Raw genomic sequence first — 21366 nt, forward strand, 5'->3', positions numbered from 1 at the left:
TGCTTCCCTGAAAACTTTAGCAAGTATACAGGGAAAGCTGGTGTTATGGGGAAATCAAAGCTATGTGTGAACTCCTGACATTGAATGAGAGATGCAGGTGGAATAGGCAGAGGCTGAGAGGAATTTAAGAGATATGGTATTGTAGCTGGAGAGCAACAAAAGGAGAGTCCATGGAGAAACAGAGAGGAAACAACACTGCCAGAGTCACAAGCCTGGAAGGGGCTCTTTGAAGCAGAGTTTTAGTAGATACAATTCATCAACAAGACACGTAAAAATCAGAGAAAAATATGTCAGAGCAGTCAAATACTGAGATCATAAGAATGTGGCCAAATACTTAGTTGCAGGGTAGTAAGAAAGACCATAATTTTGAAATATTACGAAAGACTTATTACTTAGAAAGAAATATTACTTAGAAAAGCAGTTGGCATTACAGACTCCTAGCCAAAGGTGCCAGCTGTGCTATGGGCTTGAGTGGCAGGCAGGATGAAGGCACAGTTTCTGCAGTAATGACCAAAGGTGGAGGAGATATAAACATCGTCAAGACCACGTATTACATTAGCAAATGAAAGGGCTGACAAAGAGGGACAGGACTGAGAGATGATGTAAAGTCATTAAGGCTCATGGATTTAAAATCATTGAGAGGTTGAGCACAAGCTGATGAGTCCAAGCCTAGCAGCAACACTGAGAAGGCACGGAGATGGAGGAGAATGCAGTAATGGGGTCAGAGAAGAGCAGAGCTTCCTGAAAACGAAGACATCTCTGTGGCCCTCATGACAGCTGGGAAAATTATAATCAAAACTGTGGGCTGGATGAGGAGCTGAGGGTAAAGTAATGAGGAGCAGAGGAGTAAAATGAGATGTAAAAATAAATAAATAAATGAAAAATAACAAGCTGTAATCAGTGAGAGTGAGATTTTTGGAGGTGGTGCAAAACAATACTGAGACTGTGTTAAGCTCCTGAAATTCAGCAAGTGGTATAGACGGGTTCTTAATTAGAACTTTAATGAACTATCTGACAATCTATGGTATTCTTTCTAATGGACTGGAAGGGACAATGGGAAGTACTCACTACCAGCTGGCAGGCAGGCAGAGCACTTAGCTACAGCAAGCGGGAGGCCCTGCAAGCATGGTGTCATGCAATTGAGGCCTCTCTCACACTTCTGCTTAGGTAAGGATGCTACAGCAGAAAGAATTAGAATTTTAAAAGAAGCTTCTACTTAAACTATAGAGACTGAAACGCTCTCCACATGTACGAGAAGCTTCTCTCCAAAGGCCTTGGATACAGAAGCAGATAGACTTGCAGCCCTGTACCCTGCACAAGGCTGGTGGGTACACAGCTGCCATTGACTTCAAGGGGGCTTTCTTGGCCAAAGACCTCTGGGGGCTGTGGAAATGCAGTCACAAAATAAAATATTTTTATTTTTTTTTTCTGCATGTCTCCAGAAGGAGAGAGTTTATTAAAAATTAAATGGAAAGGGTTAAATAAAAAAAAAAAAAAAAAAAAAAACTACAGAAACAAGATCTGCCTTAGTCTCTGTAAAAAAACATGATAACTATGTCTCTCCTATGCATGACAGGGATAATAATAATAGTAATAATAAAGTTTAGGTAGATGAATCACATGAATATATCTCTCCATCTATGTATAATATATGAATCTTGAGATTACGCAGCTTACAAGGGACCAACTCATCAGTCAGTGCAATTATATTAACATCTATCAAGCAACATGTAATTATATAAACAGTGTGTATTTAGTGTTTTGTTGCTCATTTTGAGGTGGGGAATCTATTCTTCATAGCAAAGACTCCCATTTCATTCAGGAAAGCAAGTAAAGAATGGCACTGGAATGGTTTCTTAGTGCAAACTGCCTATGCATATTCTCCATTCATAAAACACTTCTGCAGCACCAACTCTTTAACTCAGTGGTGTGTGCTCTGTAATCCATTATATTGTGCAATCTCAAAGTATATTTGTTTTGCTAGCGACTGTAGTTCACGCAATTATTCTAAGCCATAACAACACAGATATGTTACATTTGTAATTTTGTTTTGCATTTAGACAGAAATTCATTTATTTTACTGTGGGGTGTCTTACACTGAGGGAGAAACTATTTTTCCTGGTATGTTTCTTAGCAGATATTGGAAGTGTTTCTCACAAAGATTTAGTAGCAACTAAACATTAAAATATATATATCTTGGTGCTGAGAAGGGATGAGTTTCAAAATGCAGGAGGCATGGAAGATCTAAGTCTTAGCTGCAAACTGTAAGGCAGATGCCCACCGTCCTAGCACCTAGATCTACTATGGCCACCTGCAGGTTTTAAACCAGGGCAAACCTGATCAGCATCACTATTCTGCACATCCTGGTTCTCTCTGAAAGGAAAGAGAGCAGCCAGGCAGGGTCTTCCAATGCATCTCTGGAGTTTTAGTAGAAGCTTCTTTTAAAATTTTAATTATTTCTGAGGTAGCATCTTTACTTGAGCAGAAATATGTGACAGAGTGTCTGGCCCACAGCAGAGGCTTGTTCAGCAAGAGTTTGCATTGGCCAATAACCTGTCAGCGTAACTTCAAGTTACAGACCTATGGCCTTATGTATAATTAGGTAATTCTTGATTTTCTGCTCTGTAAAACCAAGTGGTCTGCTGGTCTTTCTATTTCTGCTATATTCTTTATTGCTTACTTTTCTTGCTTCCTATTTCTGGTTGTGATCTTATAGGATTTATTGCATTCAAAGAGAAAACTTTTTAGACCATAGACATGATACTATAGAAAACGTGTTAAAAATTTCATCAGTAGTGTTCTCATCCATATTCTGTAGTGAACTAGTGCCCTGGCATGGGCTTGCCTCCTGGAAACCTCGCCTGTTCAACTACAGATTAAGTTAAAGGTTTACTACTTGCAAGAACAGAACTGCACAAACATTCCTTGATTTATTCTGAACAAATGTGTATGTCTTTGATTTCAGATATGCAGACTTAGAGGTGGAGAGTGATCTTGTGGTGAGAAATGGGGTGAAGCAGACATGGTTTCATTTCCTGCCTGTACTACAGGCTTGCTATGTAACCCAAGATAAGCTACTAAGCACTTTATCCATTATTACATACTCTGAAAACTTGAGATAATAATATTGTATTTCACTTTGTATGCCCTTATTCTTGCCTATTAAAATAACATGCTTTCTGGCTTAACGTGGTTGGGGATGTATTTGTACAGTAAACAAACAAGTACATGAATACAGAACTCACTTTCCAAGACTTCAAATCTGTGCATATTCAGGATTTGCTCATAAATGTAAATTGGCCTTGAATAGGAGTGCTTGCACAAATCTGTCTGCCTATTCATCTAGTTGCAGGTGTGTTCAGGTCAGGGGAGTGATCTGGAGTTGCTGCTAACTGGAATTCATGAATAACAAAGCGGTTTTCAGGACCTAAGAGTTCAATCAGAATTAAGCTAGCATTTTCTTTATTTCATGTTCATTATCAACTAACGAGGAGGGTTTGTTTCATCATATACCTCTATGATTTAGGTTATTTGCCTGAAAAATGAGATTTGATTAGAATCCTTAATCTAGTTCTTCCAGATTTCTGGTACATGACAGGTGAGGAGCCAGTAACTTCAGAAATCAAGAGGTTATTCTCTCAGCTTCCATGGAAATTCTACAGTAATTAATAACATTATGTTGTAAATAACAGTTAACTGGGAATTCTTAACTGGTATTTTCATGACAAACTGTAACTGCTGTGAATGGCCACACTCCACTTTATGATTTTGCTCAGGCAGTTTCCTTACCACCTTAGTATGCTAAGAGTCATTCAGGCAGAGTAAAATGTTTACGGCCAACTTTGATGCACAGTTCATAAAAGTGATTACCATGGATTAATGAATAGACAGACATACATTTGGATCCAGGCCTGATAATATGACTGAGTTGAGGATTGGAGTTATTCATACTTCATTGCTAAAAACATCTGAAGGAAGAAAAATTACCGTGTAACCTGACTAGCCTAAATTTGAATAAATATATGTGTTCTCTCCCCCAAAATCTGCCTGTAGTCTCAGTGGCTATGACTTTACTCTTTATGTGCTTTAATCCCCATAGTTGTTCATTTGTACAGAAACCAAAGCTGTAGTCTAGTTCAGACCTGGATGCAGACAGATGGATTGATCCCTGACACAGAGGTGTTGCCAGTAGCATAAAATGGCACCTATCTGTTAGCTGTGTCACTACCTTGTGACTAATAATGGGGGAAAAGCAGGGCTGTGTAACCCCACTGCCCTGTTAATACTGTCATTTTATTTTGGGATGAAAGGCACTAGATGGATCTGATCATTAAGGCAATGAAAAATTTTCCTACAGTTAGGACCAGAGAAATATTAGTCCTTAAAAAAATTAATATTTTATTACTTTTTGATGCATGAACCTGATATTCATATCAGGTGGCATATTGTAAAACTAAAAAATGTCTAGATATCTCAGCACGTGAGTCTAATAAATTAAATCAATAGCTGATGGTGTTCTGCACATCTTGTCCTTGATTTATGTATTAGATTTTTATAATTTGATTGGCTTTGATTTTAAGGCTTTGTTCCTCTCCAGTCAGACCCTTGACTTGTCTCCCTTGATCCCTATCAAACAATAATTATGAAATGATATGACTGTTAGAACACAACATTTGAAAAACATAAAAATGAAACAACAAAGATTCCCAAACAGTTCTGTTTACCAAAAATATATTAAAAAAAAAAAAAAAAAAAAAAACATATTTCTATACAAGTGTATTTTTTCTTGAAAGTTTGTTATGCGGGCTTGATAAGGATTCCTTCCTGTATTAAAAAATAAAATAAAATTAAATCTTTCATTTCTGTAGACAGTGTGAGACTTCCTGGACTATTCCTCTTAACTCTCTATCTCCACAATTCCACCTAAGTCTACTTACAATTCCACCTAAATCCACTTCACCATTTGGAGTCTGCTCATTTTGAAGTTACTGCTGATAGCTATACGCTGACTGAGGAATCGGCACTATATTATCAGAAGTGCTATTTACATTTGCTTTGATGTCGTTTCTGGCAGTCTTACCATCTGCAGGCGTATAAAAGTAACACCTGTTCAATGAATTCAGAATAAGGACAGTTTATGGAGGTATCCACACAGAACATTACAGAAGCTATCTGGTAGCCTGGAACATTAAAAAGAATATCAAGAGATAAAACACTAATCTTATTCAAAACTCCTGCACTGAAAACTGGACAATAATATTCAGGGTTTAGGAAAGAGAATGATTTTTTTTATATATATATATATTTTTTTAGACAGATGAAGAGTTCAAGGATAGTTACATGTCAGTAAAAATGCTAAATGTCTGTAACAACTCCACTGAAATCAGAGGTGTTTCTTTGAGTTTACAGTGATGGAAGTGAGCTTAGAAATTAGTTCTCAGTCTCTAAAGTGGTTAAGCTATCCAGGGAATTGATGCCTCTACCCTTCTCCTTCGCCAGAAGGCTTTCTATGTAGTTCACGTTTAATTTCTTAATGCATCATGCTCTTCCTGGAGAGACTGAGCTTTGTCTTCTACTCTCTGTTGATTCACTTTGCTGGAAATTAATGTTTAGCCTTTATTTGCCCATTAATCTAGTGTTGTAGGACAAATCTATTTTATATATTTGAAACTGTATGTCTGTGTGTGCTCACATATCAAAACAATAGTATAATTCTATAAAGAGCAACAACACACTGTTCTGAGACTGGCTGGGTTGCTTTTTCTCCTTTAGTTTTTATTACTTTTTAATGCAGTGATGCCCTGTGTTACAAGTTTTCATTGCGTGAAGGCCTTTGCTGCAGAGACTTATTACATATAGACAGGCACAGGTCTCCTTTTATCGTAGTGATGCAGGTCAAATGAACCGATAAGTAAAGTGTTTCATAATAGAGTTTATGTTAAGCAGGATGTTGAATGAGTTTTGTTATGCTGAAGCCTTATAAATGTTATTACTTAAAATATAGCCTTTAATCACTTAATGGCTAATAACACTAATATTTTGTTTTTGTGCAGTAGTTCAATTAAATTAAATAAAACTGCAGTCAAATGAATGTTTTAATTCCTTTTCTGTGATTTTTTTTTTACCTTTCCTTTCTTTATCAGTTAGTAGTACAAAAAATTCTGTATTGCAGGACTTGAAAGGCACAGAGCCCAGACAATACGAATTGTTCAGGGATCGTCTTCAGCTCTGCCAGAGCCCTCATGATTCTCACTATTTCTGTTTTCATTCATGTCAGCCTTGAAATGTTTATTTTTCAGCTTAGGAGTAGGGTACGAATGTAAGCGGTTTGCTTTTTAAGATGCTGCCCCCCATTGTGTTGGCCGCTCTGGAGCACTTTGTCTGTAGGCATGGCAATAAAAAGTAGAGGGCATGATACAATTCACACTCATTCTAGTGTAAAAGGCAGCCAAAGTAAATGGAGTTAGACTGAAATAAGACTTAGACCAGTTTCAGACTCCAGTTACAGGTGCAGGATTGGACTGTGGTTCTTCATTTTCTCTTTAAAAGGAAAACATGGCTTATTCCTTACATTTTTTTTTGTCCGAAATGTTAATCATTTGTAAGTAGGATTTCTCTGAAAGCTCTGTACATGTATGAAATATAAAAATATAGAATCATAGAATCACAGAATGGTTTGGGTTGGAAGGGACCTTAAAGACCCAGTTCCAATCCCCTGCCATGGTCAACCTCCCAATTGACTAGGTTGCCCAAAGCCCCATCCAGCCTGGCCTTGAACACCACAGGGATGGGGCAACCACTGCTTCTCTGGACAGCCTGTGCCAGTGCCTCACCACTCTCTGAGTGAAGAATTTCTTCCTTACATATAATCTAAATCTACCCTCTTTTAGATTTAGAGAGAAATCATGATGACCAGTTAGTGGAAGCAAACAAAAACAGGAGCAAATTCAAACATTTAATTATTTAAATTTCTATAACGCTACTTGTGATACTACTGTCCATAAAATGAAGATATCCCTAAAGATTTCTCCTGCTTAAAGTTATGTGCGTGTAATTACTGTATCACGAAACATAATTATGGTACCCTCAGAGCTTTTCTATAGTTTTTACAAGCAACCTGACAAGGGATTGATCAAGTGCAGCAAACACTCCAACAACACAATTTGTATTAATTTCATCTCACAATATCAATTTAAATAAATACAAAACTGTTGAAGTATGGTTTTAATGCTATAAATGCCTGAACCTCTTATAACAAATTATTTTACAAAATGGTCCTTATGACAACATGTAGTGATAATCAGATTTATTCCTCTCAGGGAAAATGGTCCTCTAAAGATGAGAAAATCTGACTTTTCATGAAGCTATCTAGTACAGTAACAAAAAACAGACATTGTTGCTTGGAAGTTGTTCTTTCAAAGTTCATCCTTTTAATATGTAAAATTAGAAATATTTATTCTTATGTACATGTTTTAGGTTGTCTACACTAAATTTCATCTGCCATTCCATCTCTCACCAGGGACCAAGAGGTGTCTGCTCCTCTTGACAGTGGGAATTGTCTGTACTAACTTAGTGTCATCAGCAGTCTTTGTAACCTCAGTATTTATCTCCTTGGCTGTATCATTATCGTCGAGTCATATATTGTTCATATTACAAAAAAGATGTGTTTAGGAAGGTACAGCAAGTGCATATTTAAGGACCTGTGTAGGAGGGAAAAGGAACCATGGTGAACATCTGCAAAAGTTGTGTTTGTACTGGTGGTTTTGGGGAACTGGAAAGCTCCTCTCCCTCTCTTGTTCCCTTCCCCCGTCCCATTGTGAGGCCGTAGTGGGTCACCTGGGCTGAGCTGTCTTTGTACAAAGTAGCCTTGGTGTGGATCCAGGACTAGAAATGAGGGACAGACGTGCATACAGGTGTGGTTCTTGACTGAGACTAGACGTAACTGCCCATGCTATGAGAATCAGCATTGAAATCTTTTAGAGGAATACTCCTTGAGCCTCCTATGGTCCATGTGCTTCTGCAATGAGTGCTGAGTTTCCACTCAGCAGATGCTGCACCTCTTCCTCTTGAGTTCATCAGCCGTTGAGACCACAGTAGATGTAAGGAAGGAACTATTACCTCCAGTAGCCTCAAGAACTGGTGAGCAGATGCATCAGAAAGAGCAGTCAGGCATTGGAATTGATTGCCCAGGGAGGTGGTGGAGTCACCGGCCCTGGGGGGTCTTTAAGGAAAGGTTGGACATGGTGCTCTGGGACATGGTTTAGTGGGTGACATTGGTAGTAGGGGGATGGTTGGACCAGATGATCCTGGAGGTCTTTTTGAACCCTAATGATTGTATGATTCAATGATATCTCTGATGTGATGCAAGAACAAGAATTCACAGAGTGTCTTCACATGGGTATTGATATTGGAGATGAAGACAGGAAGAGAAGAGGGGTGTGCACAGGCTGTACTAGGCACTTCAGCTGATGTAGTGGACTGCCCTTGGCAGCCAGAATCCATGAATAGATAAGATGGGGAGAACCATCCAGCACCATCTTATTTCTCTCTGCCCCACACAACTCCCACAGATGGGGCATTATGGTTTATTCATGAGAGGCTCCATACCATGTTTCATTAAAAATCGATTCTGCTGCATAGACAAATGATCAAAGCACATACTTTATATTGAATTCCTTTGTCTATGCCAACTCCCCAAATTCTGTTATTAGTGGCATAGATAGTGTGTGTTAATTCAGATTATGTCTTAATAATTATGTCCTTTTGGCAGGCCAACATGACATCTTCCCAAAACCACAACTCTCACCTTCAAATACTGGCCAAATTACTCAGGGCTGAGCCACCATCCCTGTCCTGCTAAAAAGATTACTTCATCTTCTAAGTGTGTCATGCAAGCTGCTTTAACTATGAGCTAATTTAAATTTCTTATGGTTTGGCTAAGATTAGCTCATAGAGTGACATTTAAATTTCATTTGCTCACAGTAATTTTGTTGTGCAGAATGTTGCAGATAACAGAGAAACGACAGATTATGTAAATAGCCATTTATAAACACAGTGGCTTTTTTCAATCCATTGTTCTGAACATCCTACCCAAATTGCCTTGTGCATGTTCCTCATTTTAAATATGTGTCTGTGATCAGACACTGTGCTTCAACAAACATTTTGAAGCTTCACCCGTCTCCTGAAAAGTAAACCTGTTAAAGTAAAAACACTGTTAAAAGCCAGTTATTTCATATACAACAATAGCTACAAAAATTCCTGCATAAAGGGCAAAAGATATAAACTAGCCATCTGCTACAAGCAGCATCAACAACACTCAAAAGTGTAAGAAAGACATGATAATATTTGAAGTGAGATTGCTAGGCATTTCCCAGAAAGCCACATACGTTTCTTTTTCATTACACTATTTGGAAGCCTCTTCAAATTATGGCAGTGAGAGCTTGGGAGAGATGGTTGAGTTAAATATTCATACAAATCCTAGTGTTAAACTCTGCATCTTCCCACATGCCACTGTATCCTGTAAGGACACTGCCATCACACAGATAAGCGGTGCTTGTTGGTGTGGGGAAAGCACTTGCTTCCAAGGACAGGACTTTTCAAGTCCTGCTTGGAAGGAGAAACACCCATGGAGGAGTTGTTTTGTGTGGATTCTGTTTTACTAATTAAGCTCAATGCAAAAGTTAGAAATAATAAAAGGGAGAAAGGAAAGAAGGGGATGGTTTTGCTGAAATGATAAGATACAAGTTGAAGGCCAAACAGAACTCCTTAGTGCTAAATAAAAGAGAAGACATGAAGAAAAGCAGCGCTTTCAGTTGTATTCACTGAGATAAGAGACTGAATTAAGCCTTGCTGCTCTAATGGCAGTGATGACGGCTTAAGCGGGTGTGACTTGTGGGAAGACCAGATGAATGCCCTTCAGCAGGAGCAGGTGACACCAGCCCTGACAGCCACAATGGCATTTCTCCTCCAGGAGAAGCTCCTGCTTCGGTGCCAGCTGGTTGTCCATTGCCCCAGGCTCCAGCAAAGCACTCTGCTCTCTGCTGTGCTGCAGACTGTGTCTTCCAATTGCAGAGTGGTGAGTGGTTTTCAGAAATATCACTGTTCAAACAGGAGCCAGAAGGAGCTACCTTTCATGTGGATGGGATACAGCTGGCCTCCTTTAGGTCAATTGGTTAGACTTAATTTTGGTTTGATTTTCTGGTTCAGTAGCTGAGGTAGAGAAAACCAAATGTAAAAGCTTTGAATGGTCCAGTAATAAGAGAAGTGTCTGAAAAGTATGCAAGAAAGGTGTGTCTTAAATGATATAAAATATATATGTTGCATAAATACATGGTATTTTTTTTTAAAAATGTTGCATTAATGATAAATGCATAATTACAGTGAAGTCATTTAAACCCAGTGATCTTCGATGTATTTGTAAATATTTTTGTAAACATACAAATCTTTTAATTGCATTATGGCTATTAGCACCTATTATTAGTGTGGTCCTAATGTACTTGTTATAATCAGATTTCCATATTGTTTATTAATAAAGACTGTATTAATATGTAGCAAAATTTAAATATGTTATATTCATCCATTTTTCAAGCTAACAGCTGTTATGTGCTTTCATTATAGCTCAGATGTGAGTAAATGCTTTCTAAAATATGTTATTAAATATTGTGTGACTATTCCCTACATATGTTATTTTATATTTATGTTTGTGTTAACAGAATTGTGCAAGCACTGATGGCAGATGCAGGACGACAAAGTTCAACTGTGCATAAAAACGTAAAGCTGTGTTGTGCAGCTATATCCTTAAGATAGGCCAACTACGGTGTCATCGTATTCTGGGGAAAAAAAAAAAAAAAAAAGAAAAGAAAAAAAAGTGGGTTGTAATCTGTGAATATCCACTTAACATGAATCCGATAAGCATAACTAAAGAAAACAATTTGAAGAGAGGTGGATGGAAAGAGTTAGTCTGAGAGGCATTCAATTTTATCTGAGATCCATTAAGGTAAGGTTGTGGATGGAGTACACTTCACAGAGAGCATTTCAACAGTAGCACTAGATGCTTCCTCCATATTGCATTTATTAGCATGATAACTGGCTTTCTACCACCACAACCATGAGTCATGCCTCTTCTAAAACAACAATAGCTTTGTGGAATATATCGGTCAAATCCCAGGGCAGCATGTGCTCTCAGCATCAATTTCATGAGCTGTTTGGACACCGCAGATATTGTATTCAAAGAATGGGAGAGGCTTCCAGCTCCACAGTCTGCCCCTCACTTGTGGGATGAGCATACAGGACAGAAGCTGCCATGTACAGTTTCTGCTTTTCACCTCCCAGACCCCCTAGGCAGGGGTCTTCTTGCTTCAGAGACTTTGGAAGAACTGATGGAGGATGAGGAGAGGATAATGTTTTTTCCATGGAAAATCTGATCAATCAGACATGAAGTGGGTTGGTAAGGACTAACACAAAGGCACAGAGCAGTAAAGGGGATCTTCTTCTTCCTCCCATCAGGAAGAAGTAGACACAAGGACGTTTTAGACTGTCTGGTTCTCAGCAGCAGAAACATCATGAGGGACTGTAGAAAGGAATAAACTCTGAAGATAATCAGGAAGGAGAGTTCAGGAGACAAATACATTTGGGGAAGAAATGGAGGGATGCGAAAGAAAGGCTCATGCGCTGTGCCTGCAGCTTTTGTGACATACTGTCTGGACTGCCCCACATCATTGCAGAGACAGTGCCCATCCTGGGCTGAAGAGGAACATCTAAGCAGGTGTACTTGCTTTGGCCTTTTCTTTCAAAGCAACCAAAGGAGACAAACCAGTGTCAGGTGTGACTGGGAGGCTTGTTCAGGGCTGTATTGAGATTACCAGCTAATTATCCACTGCTGCCAAAAGAGGGCTATGACTTTGAGCTGTCTTAAGGATAATAACTAACTCCCAGTTTTGGTCTCACAGGCCCCTAGTTTCTGAATAATTACTTCCCAGAAGATATTATTCATATAATTTCAGAAAGATTCAGAGTTCATGATGAATTGTACTACTTTGATTAAGTGATTTAAATAAATTTCTCCCTATGATGTTATTTCTCACTACCATTTTCAAAAGATCAGAAAACAAAGTTCAAAACCTGTTAAAAAATAACTGAAATACTTTAGCATAATTTGTTTCCTAAACTTTTCAAAACTTGTCTAGCCTTGGCTGAACAATTATGTGCAAGCTAAAAGGTATTTTCTCTCTTTTGATAGAAACTGGGAGAAGAAAAATACAGAAGTCAAATGCTATCTTTCATGTTAGAAGCCTATAGAAATACTATATTCAATATTAACCTTGGAAAGGCTATCAGCATTCTACATTCAGTCCTGATATTTTGTTATAATGTTAAATAATTAATTGTATATGTATAGCTACCCAAAGGACTTTTGCAATCAAAACTTCTATAGCTCCTTTCAAACCCACTTATTGGCTCTTCAGAATTTGTTTGCTTTTCCTCCCAGAGGTTAAGGACAAAAATAGATTAATCTTCTCTGAAGCATCGTGGAAAAACTCTTCCCCTATTTACCTTGAAACTTCTTTAATCTTTCTCTCCCTCCCTTCCTTCCCAATTCTGTTTCAGAGGGTATATTTTAGGGGACACAAAAGCTCAGTTTGGGGACCTAAATTGGAATTTGGTAGCCCAGGTGTCTTGCCAAAAGAAAAAGGTAGTCAACTCCAGAGGATAATGCAAATCTACTCTGGTGACTACCCGCTTGTAGCTGAATACAAAATTCTATGAAGACTTACAGAGAAAAAATTAAACAACATTATTCTCTTAGTTGCTTCTAATTTACAGTTGACAGGCAGGTTTCTAGTCTTGTCATGCACAATAGGAGTTAAACAAAAGCATAATGCAATTTAGCGCTTTAAAATTTATCTTTCATCATCACTAAAATGAGTCAAATCTTTAAATATTGCCACTAATGCCTTTTCTGGAATCTGTGCCTGCATTACTTTCTGTTTCACTTTCACCAAATAAACAGTTTTTTATTTCTTAAGTCTATTGCTATGTTATTATTTAATGAAAAGATGAGATCTGGGCTGAAGTATCATAGTACTTATAAAGTAGGATCAATAATTAGTAAAATAATTGTTCTGATATTTTGCAATACCTTTTTCTGTAGTCTATGTATATCAATAACTCCACTAAGCTTGCTGAACTTTATTCAGAAATTGATATTTTCAGTGGCAGAAAGAGAGAGAGAGATCAAGTAATCTAACTGCTTGACCTAGTAGAACATACAAAAATGCATCTGGTATTTTTTGCACTGAATCCATTATCTTCCACTTAAGCCACAGTATGCCTTTTGGAAAGACCTATAATTCTGAGGCAAAGATTTCAAATAAAGGAAAATCCACTTCATATTGTGATGTGCTGTATCACTGGTTAAATAAAAAGTTTTTCTCACAGTAATTTTTTATCTTTGAAATGGAATGCATTTAGTCTCTCAGAAATTTATGATTACTGAGAAAACCCTACATTTCCTTTCAGGTGGTTACATGTACTTTGTTTCCAAAGTTAGGCTTAAAAAAATCACTTGTATGTATTTCCAACCAATTGCCAACCATTGTGATTCTATTTAATTCTGATACTGTTTAAGTGCACCCGTCACTCCTACGCCGAATGATTGTAATAGATCACCAGCATGAGGCTGGCAGATATGTCAGTTCCTGAGGTGGAGTAGTGTCATAACTTTTAGTTAAAAAAAAAAAAAAATAAAGAAGTTACTTATTAAAGAAGTTACTTGAGAGTTTGGGCCAATTGTATCTAGCTGCATTGACCTATAACAATTCTTTCTTCTTTAAGAAATCTTTCAAAATTAAAATCTCTTTCAAAACATTAGGTGTTTCCTGGAGTGGCTGCCTTGGAGCAGTGTGTGATCTGACCCCACTCTCCCATTCTGCACTAACACTGGACAGCTTCCTAGCACTGCAGGCAGGATGAAGAAGGGAAACTAGAGCTTAATGCCACCTCCTGATAGGACACCATAGCTCCTGGGTGCCCTGTGAGTGCCTGGCCCAAGACTGATAGGGAAGTGGATGTCACCTGGACAATCCTGTTGTCTGCAGTGGATGCTGGCTGTCACAATGTGCCAGGTATGCAAAAAAGCAGCTGTCATCCTTGACAACTATTAGGAATAATTGCCAAATTTTCTCATTTTTTCTACTCACAGGGTGCTAAGCCCTCTGTTTTTTTTTTTCAAGTAACCACTGAAGAAATGACACAGTGGCAATGTCATGCCTCTCTGAACCAAAAATGGCAGTATCTGTGCTATGGTCCATCTTGTTTCTGGACCTCAGGCTATGTTCTTTATAGCATATGTTTCACTAAAAATATATTTTTTGCTAGTTTAATTCAGTGATGAATTTTACAGATGCATGAGACGAGAACTCAAATCTCTTGTAGTTTATCTATATGGTTTATTATACTGTATATATATGCTACTTAATTGTAAGGTCCCTGTCAACACAGTGTCATCACTAGAAAAAAGTAGGGTAAAAAATTTGGGAACATAGCTAACATAGGATAATGTAGAATTCCCAATAAAACCCCACTAATTTTGTCTGAAATGTACTTGTGCTTTATTGCTGACTAAAGGAATGACAATTCTTTCCTATCCCCTGAGTAAGTAACTAGGACTCTGCATACTGAAAGGAAATGGATTACTTAGATTTAAAAGAGACTTCAGTGAATAAAAAAGTACTAAAGCACAGCCTGATGTAACTCCAGGCTGAAAGAAGAGGGAGAATATGGTTGCCATATGAGTATTCTGAGTTATATGACCCCTTAGGCACTGCTAATAGGGAGGAAAATGGGTAGAGCTCCTCTTGCGCATCTCTTGCAGAATAAGAAATGCAAAGGCAGTGCAGCATATCTCTCATGGCAAAGCCTCAGTGCTGGTTACAGAATTAAGGGGAGAAATGTTGTTTGCAATACTGAGGTATCTCATCTAGTTTAACCTCACCATATCCGCTGGTGTGAATGTTTTATTATAACTGTTAGGACTACAATAGCTTCCTTTCTCCCCAGCCTCATTATTGTTCAAGAGATATGTAGTGGGAGGAAATACGAGCTGAAACAATCCTGTTTTCATGCTTGTCACTTGACACAACTGCTGCTGCACAAGGTCGCTGGCTGGTGGAAAGATTGCCACCACATTGCCTTCAATATCAATATCAGAGCATTATTTTCTCTCTCGACGCATGCATTTTTGAATTAATTTGCAACACAGGGTAGTAACCCAGGAAGCCTCTCTCCTTTCCGCTATCATTTTCAATATCAGTCCTCAGGTGTCTCTCCTGCTATGGTAATCTACATAAGAGGTCAGCTGACTTTTTCCTGTGGTATAATAACAGAAGGCAAAACCAGCTTTAGGCTTTTCAGCTAGGGGTGTGCTGCGGTGAATCCTGACATGCAAGTCCCACAAATAGCATGCAGGTCCCCTCAATACACTGGGGAGCAGTAGCATCCAGGGGGACTTGCATGCTCAGGCTTCCTCATGGCCTGGAGCATACCCAGGTCCCACTGGCATAGACCTGGGACACAGCTGATGGACCTCCTGTATCACCCATGCTGAATCTAGTTAAAAAACCTGTGATCAGATTAGAAATGTGACAAGGAAGAATTAGAGGATTTTGTGTGAATATTTCTCTATCCTATTTCTTTTCTTTCAAACTTTTATTTTAAATGATTAATTTATATTGTATAAGATGACTCATTCCCTTCTTTAGTGCAAGGTTGGACCTTCTGAATATCAAGTTTACTGCTATGTGGGACTACAGTTCCCTAAGGGTCTTCATCTGCCAATAATCTTAATTGCAGTTTGCTGTAATTGACATCTTATCTATTTCGTCTCCTTCTTTCCAGTTAGAAAATTCAACCCCCTGACAAGCTAGCTCTAGTATTTGGTGAATGTGATAATTAAGCAGGAATTGGCAACCACTTCATAGTCAAACTATATTTTGTTTTTAATTAAAACTGCATCTAAGCCTTTGGTGAGGCATAAAAATGAATCTTAACCATACCTAGACCTTGTATTGGGTTTATGTGGAAAGGTTTTGGAAGTGGGAGGGCTGCAGGTGTGGATTCCATAAGAAGAATCCAGAAGCTGCCCCAGTCAGATAAGAGCCAGTTTCAGCTCAAATGCAAAAAGCTGTACAACATCAGCTGGGAGAGAGGAGTGAGAAAATGAGAGAGAAACAACACGACAGACCCCAGGTTCAGTGCAGAAGGAGGGCAGGAGGTGCTCCAGGCATGGAGCAGAAGCTCCCCTGCGAAGAGGCCCTGGTGGAGCAGGCTGTCCCCCTGCAGCCCATGGGTCCTACATGGAGCAGATCTCCACGCTGCAGCCCATGGAGGAGCCGCTGGTGGAGCAGGTGGATGTGGCCTGGAGGAGGCTGTGGCCCATGGACAGCCCCCGCAGGAGCAGGCCCCGGCCTGGAGCTGCAGCCCGTGGAGAGGAGTCCACGCAGGAGCAGGGGGGTTGGGGGGAGCTGCAGCCCATGGGGGATCTGTGCTGGAGCAGTTTGCTCCTGGGGGATGGACCCTGTGGTACGGAGCCATGTGGGAGCAGTGCTTGAAGAGCTGCTGCCTGTGGGCAGCCCCCGCAGGCTCAGTTCGGGAAGGACAGCATCCCGTGGGAAGGACCTCACGGGGAGCAGGGGCAGGGAGAAGGAGTGGCAGAGATGAAGCATCAGGGACTGACCGCAGCCCCCAATCCCCTTTCCCCTGCACCTCTCAAGGGAAGGAGGTGGAAGAGGGTGGATGGGGGAGCATATTTTTTGTTTGCGTTTAGTTTCTCACTGCTCTGGGCTGCTTGTGATAGGCAGTAAATTATGTTAATCTCCCTATGCTGAGTCTGTTTTGCCTGTGGTGGTAACTGTTGAGCAACCTCCCCGTCCTTATCTCAACCCTTGAGCCCTTTTTCATTGTATTCTCTCCCCCTTTGTTTTTAGGAGGAGTGAGAGTGGTTGTGGTGGAGCTGAGCTACCTACTGGTGTGAAACCACCACAGTCCTAATGCCATGCCCCCCAGTTACAGCTGGTGCAAAGGGATGTCAACAGAAGGCAGCCTTTCTCTGCTGATTTACATCAATCAGGTGAAAATGGGATTCATTGATCTTTTTCTCAGAACTTTACAGAAAATTACCTCCTTCTTGAAAGTCTCCAAAGGAATAAAGTTTTACCATTTAAAAACATTTTGGCCTTGGTGTTACAGTTTGTCCATATTCTAGACAAGTAGTTATATTTCAACTCTTTCAATCTAAAATTGATTGACGTCTTTTGTTTAGCTTCAATCTATAGACTTATAACTTTGTTATAACAACAACAAAAAAGTGTATTTTAAAGTGGAAAACAATTTAGAACAAAGTAATTAATTATTAATGATTATATCAGTGAAGCTGACAGTTGGTACAGTTTTGACCAAAACTCATTTCTAAATTGTTGTGTTGTATCATAAATTTTCCATGGCTGCATTTTTGGTGGGAAAAAAAAAAGAAGAGTAGTTGGTTGTCATCCTTCACAACTGTGTAAAACAGATCCTTCCCCATCTCAGAAAGTTTGTAGCAGAAGAGTCCTTTTTCCTTCTGCGAAGTCCCTTCCCAGCAGGTTCTGTCCTGGCTGCTTTCCAAGCTGCCCCGGCAGTATTTTAAGGATTTGGGGGTACAAAGTAAAGCAATAGTAGAAAACTAGGGTTTAATTATTGTGCGACCCCTGGTAAGACTTCTTGCATAATTAAGTATTTCTGTTATTTCTAAACTCTAGTCTAGATGAAAAAGTGAACAACCCTTATTTGTCTGTTTTATTTGATATACCTTTTAAATTCATGACATCTGGGTTGTGCCAGGTTCTGCTCAATTGAACGTTTGTGCCAATCATTTGGAACAGCATGCTGACTATTGATCTATTACTCCTCTTTGCTTCACTGCGAATTCACACAAACATACTCCAAATAAATATGCATTGAAATTGCGCAGTAAAGATTTGTACAAAACCAAACAAAAGGAAGAGGTGTTTTAACTCATATCTAGTTAGACCAGAAGTTCTTAGTTGGTGATATTGTGGAAGCTAAAGTTTATCATCAGTTAAAGGTGAGTCTGTGTTGGTTCATGGAAGAAAAGTTCTGTGAGAGTTCTTTAATACAGAGAAGTTGCCTGTAGTGAACTAGAGAAAAGCTCCATTTCCTCTAATGAAGGTTGGAGGGATATTTACTTATTCTATTGTATAGTTTTTCCTAGGCTTCAGCTTTCAGGCACTCCTAAATAAAGCATATTAAGATACTTGGATGCCTCTTCTGACCCAGGACAGCTGTCTTTATAATCTTATGTTCAGAGATGGAGTGCTGAACCATGTTCACTGCTTTGAGCAAGGAGGCTCTATTTTGGTACATTGTCTTAGTACAGAGTTTTAAAAGTTCAAAACTACATGTGCTACTAGAATAAATGTCATTTACAGCAATACCTAACACTCAGTCAGAGCGAGGTTTCTAATAGGCTTCTTTTGGTAATGAAATGTAGCTGCCAAGCCTGATTCTAAAGACAATGAGTCACAAAAGAAACAGAAGTAGAAGTCAATTCATGTCACCTAACTAGACATCCCTGATACAAGTGACCCTATCTGAACTAGTCATGCTCCCTGTGTATTCAACAGAGTGTAGTCAATAAGTAATGTAAGAGAGTGTGAATTTCTCTCCAGTGACTGTGATGGAAACCTCAGAGCTCTAGTTCAGATTAAGACATCTGACTTCCAGGCAAATCAGCTTTGATGTTTAATAGGATTTTCAAAGCAACTAGGCTAGTAATAAATGTAGACAGCCAACATATTACTGGATGCCCAGTCACTTGGGAAGAAATCATAGCTGGGAACATCTCCCTTTCCTCCTCCTTTCCTTAAACTTTTATTGCTGACCATGGCATTACATGATACGTAATTTCCCTTCAGCTGGTTGGGGTCAGCTCTCCCAGTGGTGTCCGTTCCCAGCTTCTTGCCCACCCCCAGCTTCCTCGCTGGAGAACAGGCTGGAGTGAGAAACAGAGAAGGCCTTGATGCTGTGCAAGCACTCTTCAGCAATAGTCAGAGTATTGGTGTGTTATGAACACTATTTTAGTCACAAATCCATAACACAGAACCATATGGTCTGCTGTTAAGAAGATTAATTCCTTCCCAACCAGACTGACTACACCCTAACATGTTAACAATTCCAGACCCCCATTTAGATCAGATTTGAATGATTATGATTATGATTATTTCATAAGAATGAAGCTCTTGTTAAACATTTTAATCCAAACCCCTGTTCTCCATCTGAGGAAAGGAGACCCTTAGCTCCTGTTCCAGAGCCAGTGTGAGAGGTGACATATCCAGCCAGCCTTGCACAGTTTCCAGCTCAGCACTTTCCAGCCCACACTGCAGTGTCTGTCCTCCTGGTGTACCTCTGGGCCAGGCTGGCAGAGGAATGCATCCCAACTTGTTGTACAGCACCTCCTGATACTGACAGCAGAAAGAAATCCTATTACCCCCCTTTACAGAGCCAGAAAATTCTTAAAGAATGGTTTTCTGTCAACTTGTATCTTTTCTGTCCCTTGTGTGTGCCAGAACTCCAGAGAATAGGCATTGACTGGTTCCTCTCTCTTACGTGCCTTTTGCAGGTTTCTTATACACCGGTCATTCCTTGTGGACTTAGCAGTAGTCCAGTAAAAGAGAAGGATATGATCAGGGAAATACTATTTAGGTAAAGGGCTTTTAAAATGAGGGTGGAAACACCCGAAGAATTCTGAATAAATAAATAAATAAATAATCTTTTCAAAAGTACCTGCAATGGTTTCTGTTTCAGGGTTGAGATCACATTAGCAAGGCTTACATTCAGACAATTCTAGATGGATAAACTTGCAGCAAAGACAGCAAGCTGGGGCCCTGTGGTCGTGATTGGCCCAGGGGAAGCTTACAGTTTTTCCCCTTAAATGGAGGAGAGGTAGATACATCATCCAGCATCAGTACTGGTATTTCAAGAGCACACTGAACACCTTTCACAGTACTGGTGCAGGTTATTCTCTATGCTATCGCAAAATCCTCCATTAAGCATGCTGTGAAGAAGTCATGGCAGATCGCTGCACCAAACTGGCTTTGAGTTATTAAGTGGTAATTTACAAGAGATACAACCCTGCAGATGTCTGAAGAAAAGGAATGCAAATGAAAAATATGCAGGTCAGGAAGGGGACATTAAGAGAAGGAAACTCAGCTGCATCCAAATTCTGATGTTACCCCATGAAGGGCTTTGCTTCTTTTCTGAGAAGGGCTGGTTGCTTTTCTTCATGGGGAGAGGGGGTAGAGAAGAGGAAAGAAGCAGTATTTCAAGAGGATGTTAAGGGAATTGCAAGCTTGTGCTTGAGACAAGTTTAAGAGTAATCTATAAGCATAACTTCATATCACAGAAGGGAATGGTGGGGGTGAAAAAGGGATCTGTACTGATTCCTAAAGGTTCATGTAGTCAAGGTGCTTGTGTGTGTGTGTTTAGGCATATCGCTCATGGACTGCTACTCTATATCAATATATGTATTCCTGCATATGCATCAGATCCAATTTTACAGAGAAAATCAAATGACACGAGAAAATCTCCGAGACGGTTTGGATCTGAGATGAAGCTTAGCAGCTTGGCTCTGACATGGGCTGTGCAACAGGCTTGAGAGGAAGGCCAAAGCACACAGCCACAGGTAGGAAGAGGATTGTGTTCCCTCCGTTGTGTGAAGGCTTGCCCAGTCTGCTGAGAAATGGAGACTGGATAAGCCCTCAGGGATAAAGTTTAACATCCATTCCTACATTTCTTTTTTTTTTTTTTTTTTTTGTGTGTGTGTGTGTGTGTGTGTGTGATGACATTTCTGGGTATTACTGCAAATAATGCCTGTTTTGTATTTAAATGCTTTGTCCTGCAGTCTGATTCAGAGGTGCTTTCAGTGCAGGGCTTGATGAGGCTGGCGAAATGAGAAAAAACAGTCCTTGATAAAGGAGGGTCAGCAAGGCAGGGCACAGCAGTCTTTTAAAATGGGAAAATTCTTGCTAGTTTCTACAGATGAAAAACACAGGCTCTGTAACCATAGAAACATGATGGGCCAAGGATAATGCTGAACTTCTGATGAATTTCTTTTCAGTATAAAACAGTGTTTGGAGGAAGAGATATAATGTAGATAAGGAGTAGTAATAACAGCACTTTACTGTCTGTACTTCCTTCCCCTGTTAGCTCTTGGAATACTTTTGATAGGTCTTATTATTCTATTTTACAGGATGGGAAACAGAGACACGGGGAAGCAACATTGATTTCCCCATGGCACACGGCGGAACCAGGAAT

Source organism: Netta rufina, assembly GCF_964035555.1.
Source record: "Netta rufina genome assembly, chromosome: 1".
Lineage (NCBI taxonomy): Eukaryota > Metazoa > Chordata > Aves > Anseriformes > Anatidae > Netta > Netta rufina.